We start from the raw sequence: 8,032 nt of genomic DNA, 5'->3' as shown, positions 1-8,032 counted from the left end.
AAAAAGTTATTTAATTTTAAAATCCAAATACCATATTTTATCAAAAACCTTAAATGCTAAATAAGCTTAATTTTTAAAAATTTATATGATCTGCAATTTATATATAATCTTCTCATTTGCACCACAAAATACATGGTAGGTAGGGATTGGTAGACACACTAAAAATTAGCATTCAGACCAAACACCGAAATGCATCACGAAAAGAGTTCAGCAAATTAAAATGCAATATTATGGCGATCAAACACTAAAACTCCCTCAAATTTTATGGATGATAGTTGAGCATTGTCACAGTTTATGAAGTAGAAAAAATGAAAATAAGACACTACAAAAAAATGTGTTATTTGTGGAGGTTATTTATTGGAGTTCGTTAAAACCACCAAAAAAAAAGAATTTAGATTGTGGCACTTTTAATGAACGCCACATCAAAGACGAAGAAGAAGAAGGTTTTAATGAAACCGAAACGGGTCTTTCGGAATGGGAACCCACACTACAAGAAACACGGCGTTTAGCTACACTGGTTTAGCCACTTCATATCAGATCCTTACGAATGTGGCAAAATCACAAGTGGATTACTATTTTTTTTTGCTGGGCAGAGTGATTCGAGCTTCTAATTTGCGTTTTGCGTGCTCTAAATCAGTAAAGTAGAAAAACTGTTTTCCCCGTTTATGTAGTCTAAGTGCGAATCGCTTTAAGTTTTGTGCGTTCCATATCTAGCGCTAAAGATAGCTTCAAATCCTTCGTCTTCCTATTAAGTTCTCCTTCGTCTTCCACGTTCTGTTCACTATCGTCCTTCTTGCATTCACCTTTCTCTATTCAAGCTTCTTCACTTTCTTCTCCACCTTCTGATTCGAATTCAAGGTTGGTCAAACCCTAAACCCTAATATATGCATCTGGTTTGAGGTTCATACATTGTTGCTAATTTAAGGTTTGAATATCTAATGCTCTAATTTTTCTCCTTTTTTATTTTCTAGGGTTTTGATATTGAAGTTTATTTTTTCAAACGACTTAACTTTTTAAGCTGAGAACTAATATGTAAGTAAAGGATTTTGTTTTAATTGTTTGATTAATTTAGAAAGAAGAGTTGCTCAACAACTTGGATTGGATGATCCATCCACGATTAGGCTTAATTTAGACCTTTTTTCATATTTTCTAAAGTTTTTTTATTTTATTTGTTTATTTAGGTGGGTTGTTCATACCATCAGACTCCCAAAGCAGAGTATTGTGGCGGATATCCTTGATGATCTAAAAACAAAGGTAGCTTTGTGTGATTTTTGCTTTATGGCTTTATTTGATTTTTTTTCCATGTTTGCATGTTTTGTGCTGTTGTTGTAGGGTTATGTAAAAACAAAGTTGAATTTCACCATGCAGAGTATTATGTGCCTTGTTAGAATTTAGAAAACTATGACTTTAACAGCTTCACTGTGTGATCTGGAGCACTATTTCTAGATAAAAAGAAGAAGAAGAAGCTGGTTTAGATGAGGTGAAGTTACATCCTTATATATATATACACACACACACACACACGCACACACGTGACTAGGCAATCAGAAAAGAAAATCAAATGTGAATTGTCTCGTGAATCTTTGAAATCTCTGCATTTTTGTGTACAATGGTTTAAGTACTGATACATGCTGGCTTGGACAGGATCCTGAAATCAAGCCATTGATGGTTATAACAAACAATCATGCAATAGAGAACTTCGTAGATTAAGTGCCATTAGACCAGAATTAATTACCTCATCTAAAGATTCAAGGAGGAAGGATACTTATTACGGATTTTAGCACTACTTGGAGTTTCTGTAGCATCCTCCAATGCAGATGCAACACACTTCTCTGCCAGTGTAAATCCTTGCATGATCCTTGGTTTTTCTTAGAATATTACAGTTTCATGTTTCTGTCTTCACTAATGAATTTCTTTCAAACCTTATCTTTAATTGATTTATAATACTAATTCCTTTCTAAAATTCAAAATCTTAGCTAATTTCACTATATTTGTCTTCTAGAATTTTTCATACACCAGTGTTAACTACTATCTTTGGCTATTTTATGAATAATTAGTTAATTACAAATGTAAATAAAAAATTTTTGTCTGCTAATATTTTAATTCCAAGCCACAATAATTAACATTTGCTCAATTTTACTTCTAATACTCTCTTTTTTTGGGAGGGGAGGGTGTTAAGAAAATGAACCAACAATTGATGTATAAATATTAAAATGGATTTATTTTTGCACAGGCTGCTTTCGGGAAGAGACTTAAAATTGACTGAATGCAGAACTAGTTAATCTTTGCACAGAGTAGGATCATGGCGATGGCGTGGATAGCGTTGACGGCGTTGGTGCTGCACACGGTGTTCAGCTGGTTGCTCATGCTGAAGCTAGGTTGGGGACTGATGGGTGCTGCGGTGGTGCTCAACTCGTCGTGGTGGTTCATAGTGGTGGCTGAGCTTGTTTATATATTGAGTGGGACATATGGTGAAGCTTGGACTGGATTTTTCTTCCAAGCCTTTCAGAATCTTTGGGGTTTCGTTCGTCTCTTACTTGCTTCTGCTGTTATACTATGGTGATCTCATTTTTTTTATATTAATCATTTTATTTATTTATTAATTATTAAATTAGTTAACTTTGAGCCCCGTGGAATCTTTTGAGACCTCTAATTAAGTAGAAAAAATTTCTTAAATATTTATTTATTTATTTCACTTTTATTGCTCGCCTTGTTTTTCACGTGTACAACTATTAATTGTGTTTTTTTTTATAATTTTGTTTGACCGAGATTTTTTATATTTTTGTGCAGCCTTAAAGTCTGTTCGTTGGATATCCAAAGAATGCAGAAGTTTCAGTCGATGCTTTGTCTATATGGTGAGTCACTCTTACTCTGCAAAGTGAGTCACTTTGTCTATATGCTTTGTCTATATCGCTAGATATCACATGTAATAGGCCAAAGATCTCTCTTCTCAAAGCAGATTCTTGCCTCTGCAACATTTTGCTTCAATTTGCTCCTTTGACTCCAAGTTATCATCTCATTCTTCTCCAACCTGTTATAAGAGTATGTACCACTTCAATACAAATTTTAACAGACGTATTCATCGTATTTAATTTTATTTCAAGTTTTTGTTTCACGAAGTAAAATCACACATTCTAATCAAGAAAAAAGAAGGAAAAAAAAACTTAAAGCCAGAGATATATGTGATATTTTATTAGACTTCCTATGTTTTTGATTAATTATCTGTCATTATAAATAATAATTCATGTGATTTGTATAATCTAATATCAGTTAACCCCCAAAACAATACAAATATATATTAAAAACTAAATGATGTTAATTTAATGACTTTTAAATACAAATATTGTTAAAAACTATAATAAAAGCGAAATGCTCTTACCCAAACCATTACGAATGATGTTATTAAATATTTAATTTATTAAAGTATTCATGGTTTTGTTGGTTAGCTAAATGAACATGTCAGTAAATCATAATAATATAAACATTTCGTGTTTAGATTAATGTTGTGAATTCTTCTTTGGTTATCTTTTTCTATGTCGTTATTTCTTCGTCTTCTTTCTTCATATGATGCTGAAACTTATTGTAGACTTGCTTTTCCCAAATCTTGAATATTTTACTATGCTCCTGTATCTTGAATATTTTACTATGCAACTGCTCTTGAAGTTAGAGCCACTGGAGTTCAATATGCCTTTGCACCTTGCATTGCGATAATTGAGAAAATCCAAGTTATGACAAACAATATATGTTTGTTCTTATAAAGGGCCTCTTACCTTATACCATATTTGTTTGAATAGCTCTGTAGAGATCCAAGGTGGGGACGATGTTATGAAGTTATAGTGAAGATCATAAAGTAGTTCAAGCTATGACTGAGATCATTTCAGGATTGTAAGGTGAAATCCCTGCAAACTCACGAAAGGGTGTTCCGTTTGTTGGTGGAAAGTAAGTAATTCATGATGTTGTAGGAATTAGTCTAGTTCTATATCTGTGTTTTAGTTGCTTTCATTGCCTGCTGCTATGCTGATGAACTTGCTTGTCTAATTATAAAATGCCATGCTTTTTGATGTGCATTGGAAATTAAGGATTTTTTTTTATCATCAAGTGAGCCTTGAACATTTTTTTTCCAGGGGATTCTCTTGACAGGACCACCGGGAACTGGAAAAACTATGCTAGCCAAGGACTGTAGTTTAGTAATGTTCATATCAGAAAAGTAAAAAAAAAGTAAGTGTATACATGTTAGGAAATCTGGTTTAGCAATTTAACTTATGGATTGTGGCATATATGATTAATGTATGGGTTTAAGTCACTACAGTTTTTTGTCATCTCAAATTTTTGTATATGAAACTTTTGTCGTACATTATTTTAAAATTCCATACTTGTCCATGTAGCTGTCATTTCATGTTATAAGGTTGTTTCCAAGTCTACTCATCATAATGAAAATCTGCAAAGTTGAAAATTCTGAGAACTGAACTCTCGGAAATTCAAATATTTGGAATGAATTTTTTTTATCCTTTTGAATAATCTACCTGATTTTTAAAAAGAAACGTAAAATTTTAAATGATATTTTTTTTAAAATTTTCAACAAATTTGTGGGGATCTTAAACCTCCAGAAACTGAAACATTTGTGGGGGTTTGGAGCCTCCAGAAAATATTTTAACAAATTGTGGCATTGCACATAAAGACCCCACAAACTATGTTGTGGCGTAGGCAAAACTGGAGGTCATTAAGGATGCCACAAATGTACTTTGTGGAGGTCAAAGACGCCCACAATATGAAAATATGACCTCCACAATATGCTTGAATTTTTGTAGTGAGAAGAGCGTGAGCTAAGAAAAGTGAAAATACTAAAGCAAAAAGAGAAGAGTGATTTGCAAAAATGCAAGAAATCTACCTCAATTACAGCGATGCCATTGTTTGTGAAGGAAATGAAATCTTCGGTGGAGTGGAAGAATGACGACAGAGAGAAGAGAGAACCCTAAAAAAAAAACTGCAATTGTGATTTCTTGTTTTTTTTTTTCACATAATGAGTGGAGGTAGTGTTGGGTCAATTATTAAAATAAGTCAGGTCTAAAACTAACCCAAATAAAAGTGGATCAATATTTAAACCCAGTTCAAAAAAAAAGGTATTTATGGATCAGGTCAAGGAGGTCAGATCAATGGCAAGGAAAATAAAAGTTTTTTTGCACACCCCTAGTTTTAGGTGAGGGTCACATTAATAATTTTGTATTGAAGTATGATCATTTGACACCAGTATCAAATTTAAAATTTGACACCTCATCTGAGAGCTATTAGAATGAAAGCACCAATGATACAGACGAAGAGTCTGTAACAGAAGTAACAAACTATGTAATATGTTATTTTCTCAATTCAATGAATTTTACAATATACCAATCAGTTCCTTTATATCTGTTTTACATGTCACACCGGCAATTAACCCACTACTCTCAATAACTACCCAATAGCCTCTATGTATTACACTTTTAACTACCCACTAGCATATACAGAAGACACTTGATTTATTGGACATAATCCTTAAACCATGTTGGGCCACTTCTCAATCTGGTTTCTCTCCTTTCTCTCGTATCAATAATCTTGTCGCTATATGACTCACTGTTTGTATTATTGCTCGATATGTAAAACCCACAAGAATAATATTCATTTTATGATATGAAGCTATGGATCATACTTTATGATATAAAGTGTGTAATATAAAATATCTAACTTATTTAACTTGAATATGCTTTAGGTATTGTATTGTCTTCAATTTGACATCTTCAATTTTTTAGTATCATCAAAACTTTTTAATCCTTAAGCTCATAAAATGTCTTCAATTTCACCCTTTTTATAATGACAACATATTTACTAAAATTGAAACAAGGTTAGTTGCATAGGTTAGATATCTCAAAGGTTCTCCGTAATGTATGCATATATAAAATAATAAATCATAAGATAATAGTGGATGCATACATACATATTTAATTTGTAATGGATCATGGTATTAGTATATTAGTGTATGCATACATATTCAATTTGTAATAGATCATGAGATAATAATGTATATGCATACTTTTTGATAGCTAGGATGTTTAATTTACCTTCCAAGTGCTTTGGTAATTTTATGGAAATATAGTTTCTCATGCACAGATAAAAAAGTGGGTGGTACCTATTTGTTTTCTTTCTCTTTCTTCTCTTTAATATGTCTCATTCACTTTGTGCGTGTCTATGAAATAATTTTGTCTCATATAACATGAGAAATTATATTCCAAAATTTTATACCTAAAAATGTGGTTTCAATTTTTCTGTTATAGGAGATAAATTTATCTTATACATACACATGAAAATATGTGGGACCTATATTTTTTCTTTCTGTCTCTTCTCTTTGCATGTGCTCCACACACTTTTATGTATATGTAGGAGATAAATTTATCTCCTGCAACATGAGAAACAATAAAACCTAAAAATATTTACCCGCATAAGTTTTACTTTGTATTTTGATAAGCTTTAAAGAAATATATGATATTTAATATTTTTTTTTAAAATTAATCTTTCTAAAATTATACGAAAAATATTAAAATTATTTGATTTAGATTTTATTTTTTTGATAAAAAGCTTAAGTAATTATTTTAATTTTTTTAAATACTTTTAATTGAAAAGCTTTTTTTTTAAAAAAAAAGTTGATTTTGTGATTCTGAGATAAAATTCAGTAAAAAAATCAATTAACGGATTAAAAGTAATTGAAATTTATATCGGCATAAAAAACTCCATTCTCTCACCTTTTTTCTATCTAAATTTTAACTATTTATAATATTAAATTAATTTATTTCATTTTTCTTATATTAAAAATTATTATTATTATTTTCAATTTCAGTTGCTCCGTTCTTATATATTAAGGTAGAGTAGTAAAAGTACATTATATTAAAACAGATTTAATCTTTTAATATACTCTTCCTTATGGGTGAAAGTGGGCTAAGCTGGTCCAAACTTTGTCCCGAAAAGCCCAAGCCTACGTCAAAAAATTTCAATTTAGCCTGACTCAAACCTAATATGAGTCTAACTATTAGCCTGACTTGACCCGTTTATAAAAAAACAAATTACCTGGCCTAACCCGTTAGCCTGTTAATTTTTAACTTCCAAGCAGAACCATGAATCAACTTTACAAAATACTCAAATTCTGTTATTAAACCAAAAATTATAATTTCAATGTCCAAACAAAATCATGAATCATAACAAAACTCATACCATCTGCATTTAAGTCACTTTCAAAAGCAAAATTCACAAACTAAATAACATATATTTCATCAGATCCAACAAATAAATCCATACTATGTAAATTAAAATAACTACATGAATCTGACAAACACATCATGATGCTTGTAGTAAGTATAACTCTCACAAAAACCTTTTAATATATTCATATACACAATCTAACATGCTGAGATGTTGGTTCCTCCTACATAAGAAATAAAATTAGATTTCTATTAAAATATAATCGAATGTAATTACGTTATAAATAATTGCAATTGATTAAATTTATGTCTTTTGTTTTTTCTTCAAGGCATATTTATTTTATTTAAAATAAATAGTGCAATATAGACCGGCATGTAGGCTTATAGGCCAGACCTTGTGAAAGTGGGCCTACGATCTTTTTATTAAACAAGCTTTTTCAAGGCCTAAGCCCAGCTTATTTTACGAAATATATTAGGTTAAGTCTGGCCTGACATAGGCCGAGCTGTAGGCCAACCCGGCCCAGTTTCACCCCCTACTCTTCCTATATACCATTCTTGACTTTCTCCTTTTATTAAAAAAAAAAATTAATTATGCATTTTTTATACATGATTTTAGTTTTTAATTATATTTATTAGATTCTACCTAAATTAATCATATATGTATCCTTTCAACTTTAAATATTTTCATTTAAATTATACTTTTTAAATTTTACGTAAGTTTAAAACATCACGCAATCCTCGAATTATTAATTATACATATTAATTCTGTTTATAATTTACATTGATAAATAACCTTTTACAATTTATAG

At 30.8% G+C, this 8,032-nt stretch overlaps 1 long non-coding RNA gene across 6 annotated transcripts; it reads left to right on the top strand.

Moving 5' to 3' along the window:
• The first annotated feature begins 435 nt into the window (after positions 1–435).
• LOC133296057 (uncharacterized) lies at positions 436–4,380 on the top strand. 6 transcript variants are annotated; one of them, XR_009749440.1, is made up of 9 exons: positions 436–858; positions 972–1,032; positions 1,182–1,254; positions 1,369–1,480; positions 1,645–1,840; positions 2,234–2,559; positions 2,791–2,855; positions 3,795–3,939; positions 4,125–4,380. It is a non-coding gene; the product is annotated as an uncharacterized LOC133296057 (long non-coding RNA). The 6 variants fall into 6 exon arrangements; XR_009749441.1 differs by having other exon boundaries at positions 1,333–1,480; XR_009749438.1 differs by adding an exon at positions 2,960–3,042 and having other exon boundaries at positions 1,182–1,480.
• Positions 4,381–8,032: the final 3,652 nt, after the last annotated feature.

Source organism: Gastrolobium bilobum, unplaced genomic scaffold, assembly GCF_033153095.1.
Source record: "Gastrolobium bilobum isolate Gb01-03AN ecotype WA unplaced genomic scaffold, APGP_CSIRO_Gbil_v1 utg33257, whole genome shotgun sequence".
Classification (NCBI taxonomy): Eukaryota; Viridiplantae; Streptophyta; class Magnoliopsida; order Fabales; family Fabaceae; genus Gastrolobium; species Gastrolobium bilobum.
Note: the sequence above shows the minus strand (reverse complement) of the source record. Positions and strands in the feature narration are given on the sequence as shown.